The 17778-nt window shown below is 33.6% G+C and overlaps 1 long non-coding RNA gene across 2 annotated transcripts; it reads left to right on the top strand.

The window, feature by feature from the left end:
• Positions 1-4789: 4789 nt before the first annotated feature.
• On the top strand, positions 4790-8348 carry LOC145058647 (uncharacterized). 2 transcript variants are annotated; one of them, XR_013686448.1, is made up of 6 exons: positions 4790-5179; positions 5757-5949; positions 6025-6486; positions 7134-7227; positions 7337-7388; positions 8051-8348. It is a non-coding gene; the product is annotated as an uncharacterized LOC145058647 (long non-coding RNA). The 2 variants fall into 2 exon arrangements; XR_013686447.1 differs by having other exon boundaries at positions 7337-8348.
• The last annotated feature ends 9430 nt before the right edge of the window (positions 8349-17778 follow it).

Below are 17778 nucleotides of genomic sequence, written 5' to 3'. Positions count from 1 at the left end.
TACAGGGTATGAGGTTATGTTATTATTGCACCCAGGTCGGCCACATGAGGGCCAACTGTCCACTACTTGCCGCCAAGCCGGTGCACGCTGCAGCACCGACTACTTTGAGGATCAAAGATGGGAGACCAGTCAGGACAGAGCCTCTGAAGGCTCAAGGCCGTGCTTTCCAGCTTACAGCGGAGGAGGCCAGAGCAACACCAGATGTAGTTACTGGTATGTTTCTATCCTCATCTTGTTTTATTTATCTGTTATATGCTTATCTGTTGTACCTGTGATTAGGTACATTTTTGGTGAACTCTTTGCCTGCTTTGGTCTTATCGGGGGCGAGTCGGTCCTTCGTGTCTTGGTCTTTTAGTAGGGAGTTCAGTACGCCTGTGGGTGAGTTGGAGTGTCTATTACGATTATCTATCGCCAACGAACACGGGGTTTCTGCTTCTTCAGTTTATTGAGGATGCGACTTGGAGATTTTTCGGGGTGTCTTTTCCGATATACTTAATTATGATTCCCATGGGGGAGGTGTGGGTGATTGTGGGCATGGATTGGCTCAGTAAGTTCAGTTCTATGATTGATTGCGAGGGCCAACGAGTGGTAGTTCGAACCCCAAGTGTGGGAGAACTGATTATATATGGTGAGGGCACCAGAGTAGGCTCAGGTTTTTGTTCAGATGCTAGGGCTCGGTAGTACATTCAGCATGGGTGTACGAGTTATCTAGCGTACATGGTAGATACACGAGTCAGGGACCAAAATTCGGTCTCCGATGTACCAGTGGTTGGGGAGTTCGCAGATGTGTTTCCGGAGGAGTTGCCAGGGATACCTCCAAAGAGGCAGGTCGAGTTTAGGATCGACCTAGTGCCAGGTGCGGCCCCTAACGCTAAGGCGGCGTACCGATTGGCGCCACCTGAGATGCAGGAGCTGTTGTCGTAGCTACATGAATTGTTGGGCAAGCAGTTCATTCGACCTAGCAGTTCTCCATGGGGACCGCCGATTCTTTTCATCCGGAAGAAGGACGGTTCACACCGGATGTGCATTGATTACCGGGAGTTGAACAAGCTAACGGTGAAGAACCATTACCCACTCCCGAGGATAGACGACCTCTTCGATCAGCTGCAGGGCGCATCTTGGTTTTCCAAGATAGATTTGAGGTCCAGGTACCACCAAGTTAGGGTCAGGGAGGAGGACGTGAAGAAGACCACGTTTCGAACTCGTTACGGAAGTTACGAGTTCGTGGTGATGCCGTTTGGGCTCACCAACGCGCCAGCAATGTTTATAGACCTGATGAATCGAGTCTGCAAACCGATGCTTGACCACTCGGTCATAGTATTTATAGATGATATCTTGGTGTATTCCAAGACCCGAGAACAGCATGAGGAGCATCTGCGAGAGCTGTTGGGGGTCCTGAGGCGGGAACGACTGTACGCCAAGTTCTCGAAGTGTGAGTTTTGGTTACGAGAGGTCCAGTTCCTTGGACATCTCGTTAACCAAGAAGGGATTTTGGTCGATCCGTCCAAGATCGAGGCGGTTATGCAGTGGGAGGTTCTGAAATCCCCCTCGGATATTAGGAGCTTTTTAGGCTTGGCAGGATACTACTGGAGATTCATACGGGATTTCTCCAAGATTGCAGTACCCCTCACTCGTCTCACGAGAAAAAGGGGTGGATTTCCGGTGGGGTCCCGAGCAGCAGGGATTGTTTGAGACCCTCTGCCATCGTCTGTGTGAGATGCCAGTCCTAACACTCCCGAAGGGAGTTGAGGATTTTGTGGTGTTCTGTGATGCATCCATCACAAGGTTAGGGGCGGTCCTCATGCAGAGAGGACGAGTGATAGCCTACGCATCGCGGTAGCTGAAACCACACGAGACACGATACCCTACGCACGATTTGGAGCTGGGGCGGTGGTGTTCGCTCTCAAGATATGGAGACATTACCTTTATGGGGTCCGCTGTACCATTTACACGGACCACAAGAGCTTGAGACACATCATGGATCAGCCGAACCTGAACATGAGGCAACGCAGGTGGCTGGATGTATTCAAGGACTACGATTGCGAGATCCTTTACCACCCTGGTAAAGCAAATGTGGTAGCGGATGCTTTGAGCCGCAAGTCGGCTGGGTCTTCCACCCCCGCAGTATGTATGAAAATAGTTGTGGATTCCCCGCTTGTGAGCTTGATCAGAGATGCCCAGATGGAGGGCATGCGACCGAAGAATTTGAAGCAGGAGAGGATCAAGGGTGAAAATGCCAGGTTCGTGCAGGACAGTCGGGGATTACTGACTAGATACAGTCGGGTTTGGGTTGCGATGTCTTGCGGGATTAGGCAGATGGTTATGGAGGAGCCTCATAAGTAGCACTTCTACATTCACCCGGGGGCCACCAAGATGTACCGGGATTTGAGTTAGAACTATTGGTGGCCGGGTATGAAGCGCGAGATCGCTTGGTACGTCGAGAGGTGCTTGACCTGCAGGATGGTCAAGGCCAAACATCAGAGGCCACACGGAAAGCTGTAGCCCCTAGAGATTCCCATGTGGAAATAGGAACAGATCACGATGGACTTTATCACAAAACGGCCAAGGACGACAAAGGGGTTTGATGTCATTTGGGTCATCGTGGACCGATTGACCAAGAGTGCCCATTTCTTGGCCATACGGGAGAGTTCATCGGCCGAGAAGTTAGCCGAAGTGTATGTTCGCAAAATTGTATCTCGCCATGGGATTCCCATTTCCATTGTCTCAGATCGGGATGTCAGGTTTACCTCTCGTTTCTGGCAGAAGTTTCATGAGGAGCTGGACACGCGATTGCACTTCAACACAACATTCCACCCGCAGACAGACAACCAGAGCAAGCAGACTATTCAGACCCTCGAGGACATGTTAAGGGCATATGTCATCGACTTCGGTGGGAGTTGGGATTCTCACCTACTGCTTGCTGAGTTCGCCTACAACAACAGCTATCATTCTAGTCTTGGCGCCCTGCCATTCGAGCTGTTGTACTAGTGGAGGTGCCGCACCCCGGTTTGTTGGGGCGAGGTGGGTCACAGGGTAATGGGCCGGATGGAGGTGGTTTTGCAGACTACCGAGAAGATTCAGCAGATCAGGCAGAGACTGCAGACAGCTCAAAGTCGGCAGAAAAGTTACACCGACCGCCGATCTGAGTTGGAATTTCAGATAGGTGACATGGTACTTCTGAAGGTCTCGCCCTGGAAGGGTGTGATCCGCTTCAGGAAGAGGGGAAAATTGGGCCCTCGATATATTGGGCCATTCAAGATCATTGCCAAGATTGGCAAGGTGGCATATAGGCTTGAGCTTCCGGAAGAGCTCAGCCGGATTCATAACACATTCCATGTTTCACAGTTACAAAAGTGCATCACAGACCAGGATGCGGTAGTATCACTGGATGATATACAGGTCGATGAGAGCCTGAACTACGTGGAAAGACCTGTACCCATCTTAGAAAAGAAAAAGAAGATTTTGCGGAACAAGGAAATACCTTTGGTAAAGGTACAGTGGGAACATCGGAAGGGATCTGAGTGGACATGGGAGCTGGAGGCAGAGATGCGCGAGCATTACCCAACATTGTTTATTCCGGCGGACTTCGAGGGCGAAGTCTAGATCAAGTGGGGGAGAGTTGTAACGCATCGATTCCCAAGTATTGTCTAAATATGAGTTTTGGGTTAAGCCCTACTCGACGAGTTGGTTGATCTACTCGTCGAGTAGCAGCGGGAAGGATCGCGGGTTAAGTAACCTACTCGACGAGTCCATATTGGGACTCGGCGAGTAGGAGCTGGCAGCTGAAACCCTAAATCTCGGGGTTGTGCACCCTATTTAAAGGAACATAAACCTCTTTCAGCCTCTTTGCAGACTCTTAACAAACCCTAATACGTGTGTGTGTGTGTGTGTGTGCTCATTGTGTGTTTGAAGCCTTGGAAGAGGATTTTGGTGAAAAGAGCTTGTGAAGCAAGTGGTTTGAAGCAAGGAGCTTGGGGAAGATCCGAATCTACTCCAGTTGTCATCTCTTGGGACGGTATCAAGCTGTTATCATCCTTTCTATTTTTGTTCTAGACCTCCTTGGTTGGAGATTAGGGTTCTTGGTTGGGTTATAAATTCATTTCCTGGAGTATGAGCTAAGATCTGAAGTTGTAACTTCAGATCTGAACTCTCTATGGATTGAAGGACCATAAAGTTCTTAGCTTTGGCAAGTTTGATCCCCTCCCTAAGTGTAAAACCTCATTTCAAGCATAGTTTGGGCTTTTTGAGTCATTGGAGCCTTGCATGCACGTAAAGTTTGCAACTTTACGTGATAAGCAGGTCTAAGGAAGTTGAGTCTAATTTTGATTTGGTATAAAATTTAACCTAGATGTTAAATATATTTAAAACCACATCATTTTAATAAATATCTTTTGAAAATACATTACTTTGGTAAAAAAAATAATAATAAGGATTTAAATAGATTCCACAAACTAGAATTTGATTTTGTACAACTATGAAGTTACGGATAAATATTAAAAACATAATTTATGGATTATCAAAATAAATCCTAGAAAAATACCATTTCCAAACTCTCCCTTAATTAGCACTTTGTGATAACCTACATACATAATATGGTACATCGATACTTTTAGTATTAGAATCACATCATATAGCTTATTATACAATATATTAAATTTCTCTGTTCTTACTACATGAACATCCACCAGTTTTAGCAAAATTGGTCCTTCTTTTAATACATGTCCGTACAATTTTGTCTCTTCTGTGCATCGGGTCATTTTAAGTCATTATTTATATTGTTGTTGGGTTTCTTTTGCTTCCTCACCGTTGCTTGAGTAGGCGTACGTGTCCGCTTCTGATTCTCCACCGTTTGCTTCTCCAATAAAAGTCTTACACAGTTCCACCGTATGTGTCCCTTTTTCGAAGTACCCACCGGGGTTTCTTTAAATCGATCCATTGATGCATCCACCGCCTTCATTTGTTACCGCTTCCACTGCTTCAAATCACCGACTGTTTTCTTCTCCTTCTACCATGCCCCTCCTTCTATCTACTCCTAAGGTTCGTTTGGTCTTCGATCGACAAGCTCTCAAGCTTCGGGACCCGGTCTCATGGCGGATCGACCGACCCTTTACCTTCGTTTGTTTGAAGGTTTTCTGACTGGAAGCGCTGAAGAATTTTGTTGGATTTCAGTTCAGTTACGGTAATGTTTTATTCCATTTATTGTTTCGGACTTTAATTATAGGTGCGGAAATGGAATTGAAGTTAATTTCATTACAATTTCTGAATTGATTTGGTTCCTTCACACCCTTGGAACAATCGATCTCAAGATTCCAGATTCTATCTTTAGTTAGAGATTCTTGAAACCTGTATTTCCAAAAAAAAAGTTCCATAATCGATCCAAATGCTACATTTAGTAGATGGAAAGTTGTGTCGTTCAATCAACTACAGTGGAACCACAAGGTCAATTTTCAATCTTTTGTTTTACAGCCCCATGGGTATGAAAACCTGATTTACTTACAATTTCTGAACTGACTTGGTTCCCTTTCGAATTTCAGTATCAGAATCTAACAATATGTTCGCATCTTCAGCACCATGGCTTCTAAATTCACAATTTATTTAACAATTTTATTTGTTAATCGTTTACATTGTTTTCCGTTTGATTTTCGTTCACAAGTATTTTCATACAAAATTTCTATCTTCAATTAGAGATTCTACCAACCTGTAGCTCCGCAATTGATTCTCACTTCAGCTTTTACTTTTTGTTTTGGTTCAATCAGGTCTGGGTGTCATCTGATACATGACAACACTGCTATTTGTTTTGGCAACAATGTGGAAGCTTCATAACCATTTGAAAAATGTCCAATTTGGGTTAGCTTTGTGATTTCTTACATTCAAAATCATCAAGGAAATCATAAAAAAAGGCTTTAAGTCTTCATAATAAAGGTTCAGACATTGATGATGACGAAACAGGTACCTTTCATAGCCGTGAACCAACATCCTTCTGTTCTGATGGAAATGTTGCTGAATTTGGGATTTCTTTTGCAGCTTTTTTCGGGCTTTTCACTTTTCCTAAGATATTCGTTGTAGTTCCAAGCAAAAAAATTTATCTCGGACCTTGAAACAGGTGGTAATGACATCTTTTTTAAGATATTCTTTAACTATTTATGATTTTATCATTAAGGAAGAAGGAATACTACTATTATTTTGGAACATTGCGGTATGTATTTTGTCTATGATTTTCATCAATGGTAGTTTTGTCTTTTAAAATATCTACTAGGTTGAGTGACTTCCTTTTTCTTTTACTTTTGTCTATGCCTTTCATCAAGGGTAGTTTTTTCATTTAAAACATCCGTTCTTCTTTTGTTTTCTTCAAGGTAAGGTTATCGATTTCTATTATTTGAGTCAACTGTCTTATTTTATTTCCTTCTACATATTTGGTCTGTACGTGGTCAAGATGATAAGATTCGAGTTCTTCTTAAGAAGGCAGATCAAGTTAATACTCTACAAGTAAGACCTACTTTCTTTTTATTCTTATACTGAATAAATTGTGTACATAAGACTAAATGACTATTTTGCCCTTAAGATTTAATCATGACATGTGGTTCTTGGGATTTGGCATAAATAAGCAACAACTTATCATGTGGAAACTTTTTTTTGGGGGCTAATTTCCTAATTATTAACCATGTACAAATGTTTGTATGCATTTTATGTTGACACTTCAGATTGTTACTTCTGGAAGAGTTGACTTTCACTTTTTCACTATGTTATCCATTTTAGAATAAAGATCAATAAAGATTTTGTTCCAAGGGTAATTTAGTATTTTGTGATCATTTAGTGTTAGCTGCAATTTCTCAATGTAGTTGAAGGCTTTTTATTTTAATCATTCAGGACCCGATGCAATAATAGTAATGCATTAATAAATATATCTTAAGAATGGAAATATTATGGAACTTAAAACCTATAGCAGCTACATTTTCCCATTATAAGTTCGGTTCTATAATGGATGGATATAATTGTTTTAATGAATCATTCATTTATATAGGTCCTTAATGCTTTGTTTAGAACCTATGAATGTGCTCATCATACCATTTAGGAGCACATCATCGTTTAACTTTCTTGACTAACTTAATTTCCCTTACCATGCCCCGTTATAGAATTGTAGACACCCAGGTTAACCAAAAAGCTTCAAATGTGAAAACAGGCTGCAACATTAGTGGATTACAGGAAGATGTATCTTATGTAAGCAAGGTATTTATAATTTGCTGATGTAGCTTCTACTTTTTATTGTATAATTTCTTTATGTATCTTATCTAACTAACAAATTCATTACAATGCATTTTTTGCTTTTTCTGCATAGGTACACATACATAGAGTAGTAGAGTGATGAAATATGAGAAAGTAACTCACAGGTTTGCTTATGTAATTAACTGTAACACACTTTAGTACATCGCCTGAAAGAACACCTACAAAATCACTTTACTTTGATCATTCCACTACCTTATCACCTTAAATTCTCTCAACTGTCGAATTTAATGTCCACGAGATAAAAGGGAATCACTTTCATATAGTTTTCTATCTTTTTTGATAAAATAGGACTCTTTTTACTCATACATGTTATGTTACAGAAAAATTTCACAGAACATGCAATTGTAACTTTCTTTCTTTCTTTACTTATTCTATTGATCTTTCCGTCTCCAATTATTGTGTTGAAGTTTCATTTATTTTTTTATTACGCGGGTAACCCTACCTGAAGGAAAACTGAATATTTTCTTGCATAAGTTTTGGATTTGAAGATTGTATAATAAATAAAACCACAAATTAACTACAATAAGAACTACAAGGTGCTACCAAAAAACTGTTAAAAAAGAGTGGAGGGTGTCGATATTTAAAAACCCCATTTTTATTTGATCCGATTTGGCGGACGGGTTATGGGTAAACCAATTGAGTTCAAACACCCCCTTACATCCTTTATTTTTCCATCATTTTTTGTAGTAAAGTTATGACCCCATAATCTGTCATGGTAAGTTTCAGATGTTTCGTAGTTTGGAAAAACTAATGTGTCGCACTGCAGATTTAAACATGGAACAAAAAGATTATGAAGATGAAGGACTTCCATCAGGATGGGATAACACATATCAGCTAAAAGAAAAAGTGGAGCATATGCTTACAGCATAACTGTTTCAGCAATTTCAACAGGTGGTGGATTTTGGCATATAGTAAACAAAATAAAGCAATGTACTTTCATTTTAATGTTTCGTTTTCTGTGATTTTGATCATCAAAATACCAATTTACATTCATTTTTTTACTGTGTTTGCAAATGGGCGAATTGCAGAGAATAGCAATATATTTTATTGTGGTTACCAATTAACGTGATGTACTATAGTTGCACACAAAAGAAACACCTTTAAACCCCCGCAGCGTGGGGGAACGCATCTAGTTTGTAGTATAAGACTTTGATAAAAGAACATATTATATACCATATAACAACATATATTACAATCAAACCATGTCACCAAATTTAATCCAAGTTTGCAAGGGTTAATGGAGTTGAACATAAATATAAAAAATCAAATTTAACGAAATCATTGGTGATTGAAGCGGTTACAATTATACAAAAAAGATGCAATTCAATCTTAACACAACCACAAGCCTGCCACATGTGTGCTGTCAATTTTCCATAGCTAAATTATTAAAAATCAATATGTGAAGGGTCTTATCTAATATTCGCGTGTTGTACAAAATAAAATTAAAATTTTTGGTAATGTAACGTTATTAAAATATTTATATCATTTATATTAACTATAAAATAATAATTATTTCATTTAATTTATATAAAATTATAATTAATTTGAACAATAGGTAAAATTATAAAATAATAAATATTTCATTTAGTTTATATAAAATTATAATTAATTTGAACAATAGGTAAAATAACGCTTATTAAATCAAATCATTTAATGGTCTCTACTCATGTTTTACGTGTGTATAACATTAGTTATATTTGTCAACTATTTTAATTACTATTGTTATGATTTATTAATTAAAAAAAAATTGAGGATGCTTTAGTTTCATCATGTTGATTATTTAAATTATCAACAACTGTTTGTAATCTACCATAATTTAATTTCTAAGTTTCTATTATTTTTAACTATTATTATTATAAACTAATGTGATATATACATTAAAGTCCCAAAATTTTCATCGATTTGACAAAAAAAGTCCTAAACTTTATTTTTTGACAGTAAAATCCAAATTACCGGCAATTTTTTAACACGTTTACCCTTTTTTCCGGTTAGCCGGTAATTAGGGTTTTTTTTGTCAAAAAAATAAAGTTTATAACTTTATTGTCAAATCGTCAATTAGGACTTTACTGTCAAAAAAATAAAGTTTAAGACTTTCTTGTCAAATCGTTGAAAATATTGAGACTTTAGTGTATATATCCTTTTTTTTGTTACAAATTTAATGGTATGATACTCTTTAAGCATACAAGTTATTGAAACTTTGTCTAGTCAGCTAGATCCTATTGAAATTATTAACGTTTGCTTCTTGTTAAATTGTTTTTTTAATCTCAACAAACCGACATTGAAAAAAATGGAGATGTTTATGATGAAGAGGATGAGCTTCAAGATAATCAAGAAAGAAAGAAAGAAATAATCATGGTTGTGTTGGCTTTTTGCTGTCCCAAAAAAGGAGACATATGAAACCGAAAAAAAGAAACGAAATTGTCTTTCTTTCCTTTCTCCACATTCACACATTTTTGACTAGACATGTGTTGTTTGTGTTTGTATAATCTGTTCTCGCTTTTTAGTTCAAGATTTGGCGGCGAAGCTAGAAGAAAATTTTACAAGTCTTTTTACTCTTTCTTGCTTTCTCTTTTGCATATGTTTATTCTGATCGTGATTGTGTCAGGGTAAAGATTATGATGATAATAAAAACAGTGGTGTTGCAACAAAAGTCGCAATTAAAAGTTCTTCGGTTACAAAAGTACACTAAAGTCCCAATATTTTCAACGATTTGACAAGAATATCCTAAACTTTATTTTTTTAACAGTAAATTCCTAATTGACGATTTGACAAGAAAGTCATAAACTTTATTTTTTTGACAAAAAAAATCCTAATTACCGGTTAACCGGAAAAAAAATTGTAAAAATGTCAAAAACTGCAGGCAATTTGGACTTTAATATCAAAAAAATAAAGTTTAGGACTTTCTTGTAAAATCGATGAAAATATTCGGACTTTAATGTATATATCCCTACATTAATTTAAAAACAATTTAATTAAATTTTAGTTATTATAAAATATAGTTTTCAGATACCTTTTAATTAATTCAATTCTTCAATTTATATTATTTTATATTTATTATATTTAATGTTTTTCCGTTAACTATATATATATATATATATATATATATATATATATATATATATATATATAATTTTTTTAAACATTATTTAATATTTTACTTTAGGTTGTAAAATATACACTAAATTTTTAAGTTTATTTGATATATTAATATAGGTTATTTATTTAATAATATATTAAAGTTAACAAATTAAGTATATCATATTGATAAGTCACAAAATCTTCCATAGATGATAATGTTTACAACTAAAAAAATATTTAAGTTATTAATTTAAGTATATTAAAGGGAAATATAAAGAATTGAGAGGTTTATATTAATACGATGAAAAAAATGATTCTTTTGTAATATAGTATGATATGATTTTTTAAACTATAAACCAAGGTTGTCAAGATCGGGATCGTACATAGGATCAGTTTTGGGTTTGCAAGATCGGGATCGGGATGTTAAGATCCCACAAAATAAAATATAATTTTAATTTATAATTTTTAAATATGAAAAATATTTCAAACATTTCATTTTTCGTTCAAAATTTATAAAAACTTCAAAATATTAGTCATAAATCACAATACAAAATGATAAATGGTAAATTGGTAAAGGATAAAAGACATAAAGTGGTAAAAATAATTTTCATTTGCAAAAAAAAGGAAGGTAGGATCAGATCGGATTTCGATCTTACGATCCTACCTGTGATCCTATCCTAAATACGATCTATTCACGATTCATATTGTTTTTCATACCTAGGATCGTAGGATCGTACGATCCTACGATCAGGATCGCGATTTGACAACCATGCTATAAACTTATACATAGTTCTAAAAAAATTGATGGGTGATTGTATTTGCATTCAATAATTAACTCTGCATATACAGGTTATCCCAAAGCTTAGGGAGCATTTGGGATTGCTTTTCATGCTAAAAGGTTCTTTTTGATAAAAGTTATTTTTGATTTTTTGGCTTTTTACAAAAAATAGTTTTAAAATATGTTTGTTTCATCTTTTAACTTTTCAAAAGCTAAAACTCAAAAGTTATAAAAAATCACAAATTCATGACTTTATAAAAACTTATTTTTGTTCTTGGTAAAAAATTATTTTAAAAAAACTTTTTGAAATGTCCAAACTTCTTTTTTAACTTTTAGTTATTTGCAAAGATGCCAAACATTTTTTTATTTTATTTTTTTTAACTTTTAGCTATTTTAAAATTAAAAGATTTCCCAAACACCCAGGTTCAATTCAAAGGCATTTGGAGGCGTCATCTTGAGTGTGCAAGCATCTTCTTGAGAAGCTGATCGTCATCTAGAAAAACACGTTGTCCAAATCAAGGATCAGAATCTTTAATCGACTGAAGAACTGATCCTTCTCGTTATAATTTCTCTACTTCTCTCTTAAACCTACTAGCTACTGCATAGGTTGTGTTTGTTTTAAAAAATAAAAATTAAAAAAAAAAAAAAACTCTTCTAACCTCTTAGTGCTGCACGGCACAACACACGCGCGCAGCACTTTTAAACAGTTTGTTTTTTAAAAGGTTCGGCTCAAAAACCTCTTCCCGTCCTCCCCCCAAACGGGGCATTGAGTTTACCTCTTATCACCGCTTCTAACTGATCTAAACAAAAAAAAAGTCGGCCAGCCACACCCTCACGAGTTCGCTCTACAGTCTCCATCGGCCAAGAACGGAAGAACCAATCGGTAGTCGCTTGTTGCCACACACCTATCGCCGCCGTCGCTCGTCGCTGCCGCTCGACGCTCGTCTTTTCTGCTGCCAGTCGACCGCCACTCAACAGGTTAGGGTTTTTTTTTGCTTTTTTTTTTCTGATTTCGATTTCAGTACAAACATAATCCAAGTATATGAATTGTGGAGAAGCAAGGCTACGATTCCACTGTATGTTGCAATATTAAGCAGATTGATTTGTTTTTTTTTTTTTAACTTAATCCAAGTATTTGAACTTCAAATCATATGTTTATATATTAAATCCGTTGATGTCTTCTTTTAGATTAAGAAACAGTGAATGATTTTGGTGTAATTTACTGTTATAAATTGATATGTTTGGTTATTTGATTTGAAGTTTTAGCTATTATTTGCAAAAGAAAAAAAAGTAGCAATTTGATTTGTCAATTGTGCAAACGAGTGTATTGTATAGGATGAGATTGTTCTCTGCTTTATGAAGTGTACTTCTTTTACATTAAAAAATAAACTGCATACCTACCGGTAGTTCAATCTCAAATCCTGATACATCTTAGTGGCTCCTGGCTGTATAAAACAGTGAGACTTATGAGCCTCTTCTAACACAATCTGCCTGACCCCACCATAATTGTGTTCTTCAGCATTCCATTGCACCAAAAATTCGTTTTCAGCAACCATAAATTAGATCTGGTAGAAATAATTTCTCATGACATACACACACACACACACACACATATATATATATATATATATATATATATATATATATATAGAGAGAGAGAGAGAGAAAAGTAAGTTCAAATAAAAACAGTAAATAATGTGAGAACGCAAAAAACTATGTTTACGTTATTGTTCTGTAATGAATGTTGTATATGTGTATTGTTGAAGAATTCTAATGTGAATATTAACATCTGTTTATTCTCATATATTCATTAGAATGTTATTATTGTATTATAAATTTATGTATGTGCATTTTTATAGTAAATTTTAATTTAGTTTTAACCTATGATTATTCATTTATTCATTGCTAAATAATGATATAAAGTTGTTGATACAAAATTCATTGCTGAATAATAACATAAAAATAGTGTTTTTACGTTTTCACATTATTTACTATATATATATATATATATATATATATATATATATATATATATATATATTTATTTATATAGGGAAAAGTGAATATACCCTTAAGGTATATAAGTTTAGGTACTCAAACTCACTATACTACATCGTTTTGTATCATATATATACATTGTAATTGTTTAATGTTCTTATAATTCAACTTCTAACTTGATTTACTTCCAAGATTTTTATCAATTTCACATTGATATTCCTCTTACATAATTTTAATTTTCAACTATAATATATATAGTTTAGTAGGTGTTTGGAGAAAATATGTGATGTAAGAGGAAGATAATAATGAAATTTCGAAAATTTTGAAAGTAAATCAAATCAAGGGTTGAAGTTTAAGAACATTATAATGAATATATTAAACAAAATGACGTATTATCATGGGTTTGGGTACCTAAGTTTATATACCCTTAACAGTAAATTCCTAATTGACGATTTGACAAGCAAGCCATAAACTTTATTTTTTTGACAAAAAAAATCCTAATTACCGGCTAACCGGAAAAAATTGTAAAAATGTCAAAAACTGCAGGCAATTTGGACTTTAATATCAAAAAAATAAAGTTTAGGACTTTCTTGTAAAATCGATGAAAATATTCGGACTTTAATGTATATATCCCTACATTAATTTAAAAACAATTTAATTAAATTTTAGTTATTATAAAATATAGTTTTCAGATACCTTTTAATTAATTCAATTCTTCAATTTATATTATTTTATATTTATTATATTTAATGTTTTTCCGTTAACTATATATATATATATATATATATATATATATATATATATATATATATATATATATAATTTTTTTAAACATTATTTAATATTTTACTTTAGGTTGTAAAATATACACTAAATTTTTAAGTTTATTTGATATATTAATATAGGTTATTTATTTAATAATATATTAAAGTTAACAAATTAAGTATATCATATTGATAAGTCACAAAATCTTCCATAGATGATAATGTTTACAACTAAAAACATATTTAAGTTATTAATTTAAGTATATTAAAGGGAAATATAAAGAATTGAGAGGTTTATATTAATACGATGAAAAAAATGATTCTTTTGTAATATAGTATGATATGATTTTTTAAACTATAAACCAAGGTTGTCAAGACCGGGATCGTACATAGGATCAGTTTTGGGTTTGCAAGATCGGGATCGGGATGTTAAGATCCCACAAAATAAAATATAATTTTAATTTATAATTTTTAAATATGAAAAATATTTCAAACATTTCATTTTTCGTTCAAAATTTATAAAAACTTCAAAATATTAGTCATAAATCACAATACAAAATGATAAATGGTAAATTGGTAAAGGATAAAAGACATAAAGTGGTAAAAATAATTTTTATTTGCAAAAAAAAGGAAGGTAGGATCAGATCGGATTTCGATCTTACGATCCTACCTGCGATCCTATCCTAAATACGATCTATTCACGATTCAGATTTTTTTCATACCTAGGATCGTAGGATCGTACGATCCTACGATCAGGATCGCGATTTGACAACCATGCTATAAACTTATACATAGTTCTAAAAAAATTGATGGGTGATTGTATTTGCATTCAATAATTAACTCTGCATATACAGGTTGTCCCAAAGCTTAAGGAGCATTTGGGATTGCTTTTCATGCTAAAATGTTCTTCTTGATAAAAGTTATTTTTGATTTTTTGGCTTTTTACAAAAAATAGTTTTAAAATATGTTTGTTTCATCTTTTAACTTTTCAAAAGCTAAAACTCAAAAGTTATAAAAAATCACAAATTCATGACTTTATAAAAACTTATTTTTGTTCTTGCTAAAAAATTATTTTAAAAAAACTTTTTGAAATGTCCAAACTTCTTTTTTAACTTTTAGTTATTTGCAAAAATGCCAAACATTTTTTTATTTTATTTTTTTTAACTTTTAGCTATTTTAAAATTAAAAGATTTCCCAAACACCCTGGTTCAATTCAAAGGCATTTGGAGGCGTCATCTTGAGTGTGCAAGCATCTTCTTGAGAAGCGGATCGTCATCTAGAAAAACACGTTGTCCAAATCCAGGATCAGAATCTTTAATCGACTGAAGAACTGATCCTTCTCGTTATAATTTCTCTACTTCTCTCTTAAACCTACTAGCTACTGCATAGGTTGTGTTTGTTTTAAAAAATAAAAAAATAAATAAAAAAAAACTCTTCTAACCTCTTAGTGCTGCACGGCACAACACACGCGCGCAGCACTTTTAAACAATTTGTTTTTTAAAAGGTTCGGCTCAAAAACCTCTTCCCGTCCTCCCCCCAAACGGGGCATTGGGTTTACCTCTTATCACCGCTTCTAACTGATCTAAACAAAAAAAAAGTCGGCCGGCCACACCCTCACGAGTTCGCTCTACAGTCTCAATCGGCCAAGAACGGAAGAACCAATCGGTAGTCGCTTGTTGCCACACACCTATCGCCGCCGTCGCTCGCCGCTGCCGCTCGACGTTCGTCTTTTCTGCTGCCAGTCGACCGCCACTCAACAGGTTAGGGTTTTTTTTTTGCTTTTTTTTTTGATTTCGATTTCAGTACAAACATAATCCAAGTATATGAATTGTGGAGAAGCAAGGCTACGATTCCACTGTATGTTGCAATATGAAGCAGATTGATTTGTTTTTTTTTAACTTAATCCAAGTATTTGAACTTCAAATCATATGTTTATATATTAAATCCGTTGATGTCTTCTTTTAGATTAAGAAACAGTGAATGATTTTGGTGTAATTTACTGTTATAAATTGATATGTTTGGTTATTTGATTTGAAGTTTTAGCTATTATTTGCAAAAGAAAAAAAAGTAGCAATTTGATTTGTCAATTGTGCAAACGAGTGTATTGTATAGGATGAGATTGTTCTCTGCTTTATGAAGTGTACTTCTTTTACATTAAAAAATAAACTGCATACCTACCGGTAGTTCAATCTCAAATCCTGATACATCTTGGTGGCTCCTGGCTGTATAAAAAAGTGAGACTTATGAGCCTCTTCTAACACAATCTGCCTGACCCCACCATAATTGTGTTCTACAGCATTCCATTGCACCAAAAATTCGTTTTCAGCAACCATAAATTAGATCTGGTCGAAATAATTTCTCATGACACACACACACACACACATATATATATATATATATATGTATATGTATATATATATATAAAGAGAGAGAGAGAGAGAGAGAGAAGTAAGTTCAAATAAAAACAGTAAATAATGTGAGAACGCAAAAAACTATGTTTACGTTATTGTTCTCTAATGAATGTTGTATATGTGTATTGTTGAAGAATTCTAATGTGAATATTAACATCTGTTTATTCTCATATATTCATTAGAATGTTATTATTGTATTATAAATTTATGTATGTGCATTTTTATAGTAAATTCTAATTTAGTTTTAACCTATGATTATTCATTTATTCATTGCTAAATAATGATATAAAGTTGTTGATACAAAATTCATTGCTGAATAATAACATAAAAATAGTGTTTTTACGTTTTCACATTATTTACTATATATATATATATATATATATATATATATATATATATATATATATATACCCTTAAGGTATATAAGTTTAGGTACTCAAACTCACTATACTATATCGTTTTGTATTATATATATACATTGTAATTGTTCAATGTTCTTATAATTCAACTTCTAACTTGATTTACTTCCAAGATTTTTATCAATTTCACATTGATATTCCTCTTACATAATTTTAATTTTCAACTATAATATATATAGTTTAGTAGGTGTTTGGAGAAAATATGTGATGTAAGAGGAAGATAATAATGAAATTTCGAAAATTTTGAAAGTAAATCAAATCAAGGGTTGAAGTTTAAGAACATTATAATGAATATATTAAACAAAATGACGTATTATCATGGGTTTGGGTACCTAAGTTTATATACCTTTAACAGTAAATTCCTAATTGACAATTTGACAAGCAAGCCATAAACTTTATTTTTTTGACAAAAAAAATCCTAATTACCGGCTAACCGGAAAAAAATTGTAAAAATGTCAAAAACTGCAGGCAATTTGGACTTTAATATCAAAAAAATAAAGTTTAAGACTTTCTTGTAAAATCGATGAAAATATTCGGACTTTAATGTATATATCCCTACATTAATTTAAAAACAATTTAATTAAATTTTAGTTATTATAAAATATAGTTTTCATATACCTTTTAATTAATTCAATTCTTCAATTTATATTATTTTATATTTATTATATTTAATGTTTTTCCGTTAATATATATATATATATATATATATATATATATATATATAATTTTTTTAAACATTATTTAATATTTTACTTTAGGTTGTAAAATATACACTAAATTTTTAAGTTTATTTGATATATTAATATAGGTTATTTATTTAATAATATATTAAAGTTAACAAATTAAGTATATCATATTGATAAGTCACAAAATCTTCCATAGATGATAATGTTTACAACTAAAAACATATTTAAGTTATTAATTTAAGTATATTAAAGGGAAATATAAAGAATTGAGAGGTTTATATTAATACGATGAAAAAAATGATTCTTTTGTAATATAGTATGATATGATTTTTTAAACTATAAACCAAGTTTGTCAAGACC

Source organism: Lactuca serriola, chromosome 6 (genome assembly GCF_051521515.1).
Source record: "Lactuca serriola cultivar US96UC23 chromosome 6, Lser_US96UC23_V15, whole genome shotgun sequence".
In the NCBI taxonomy this organism is placed as follows: Eukaryota; Viridiplantae; Streptophyta; class Magnoliopsida; order Asterales; family Asteraceae; genus Lactuca; species Lactuca serriola.
Note: the sequence above shows the minus strand (reverse complement) of the source record. Positions and strands in the feature narration are given on the sequence as shown.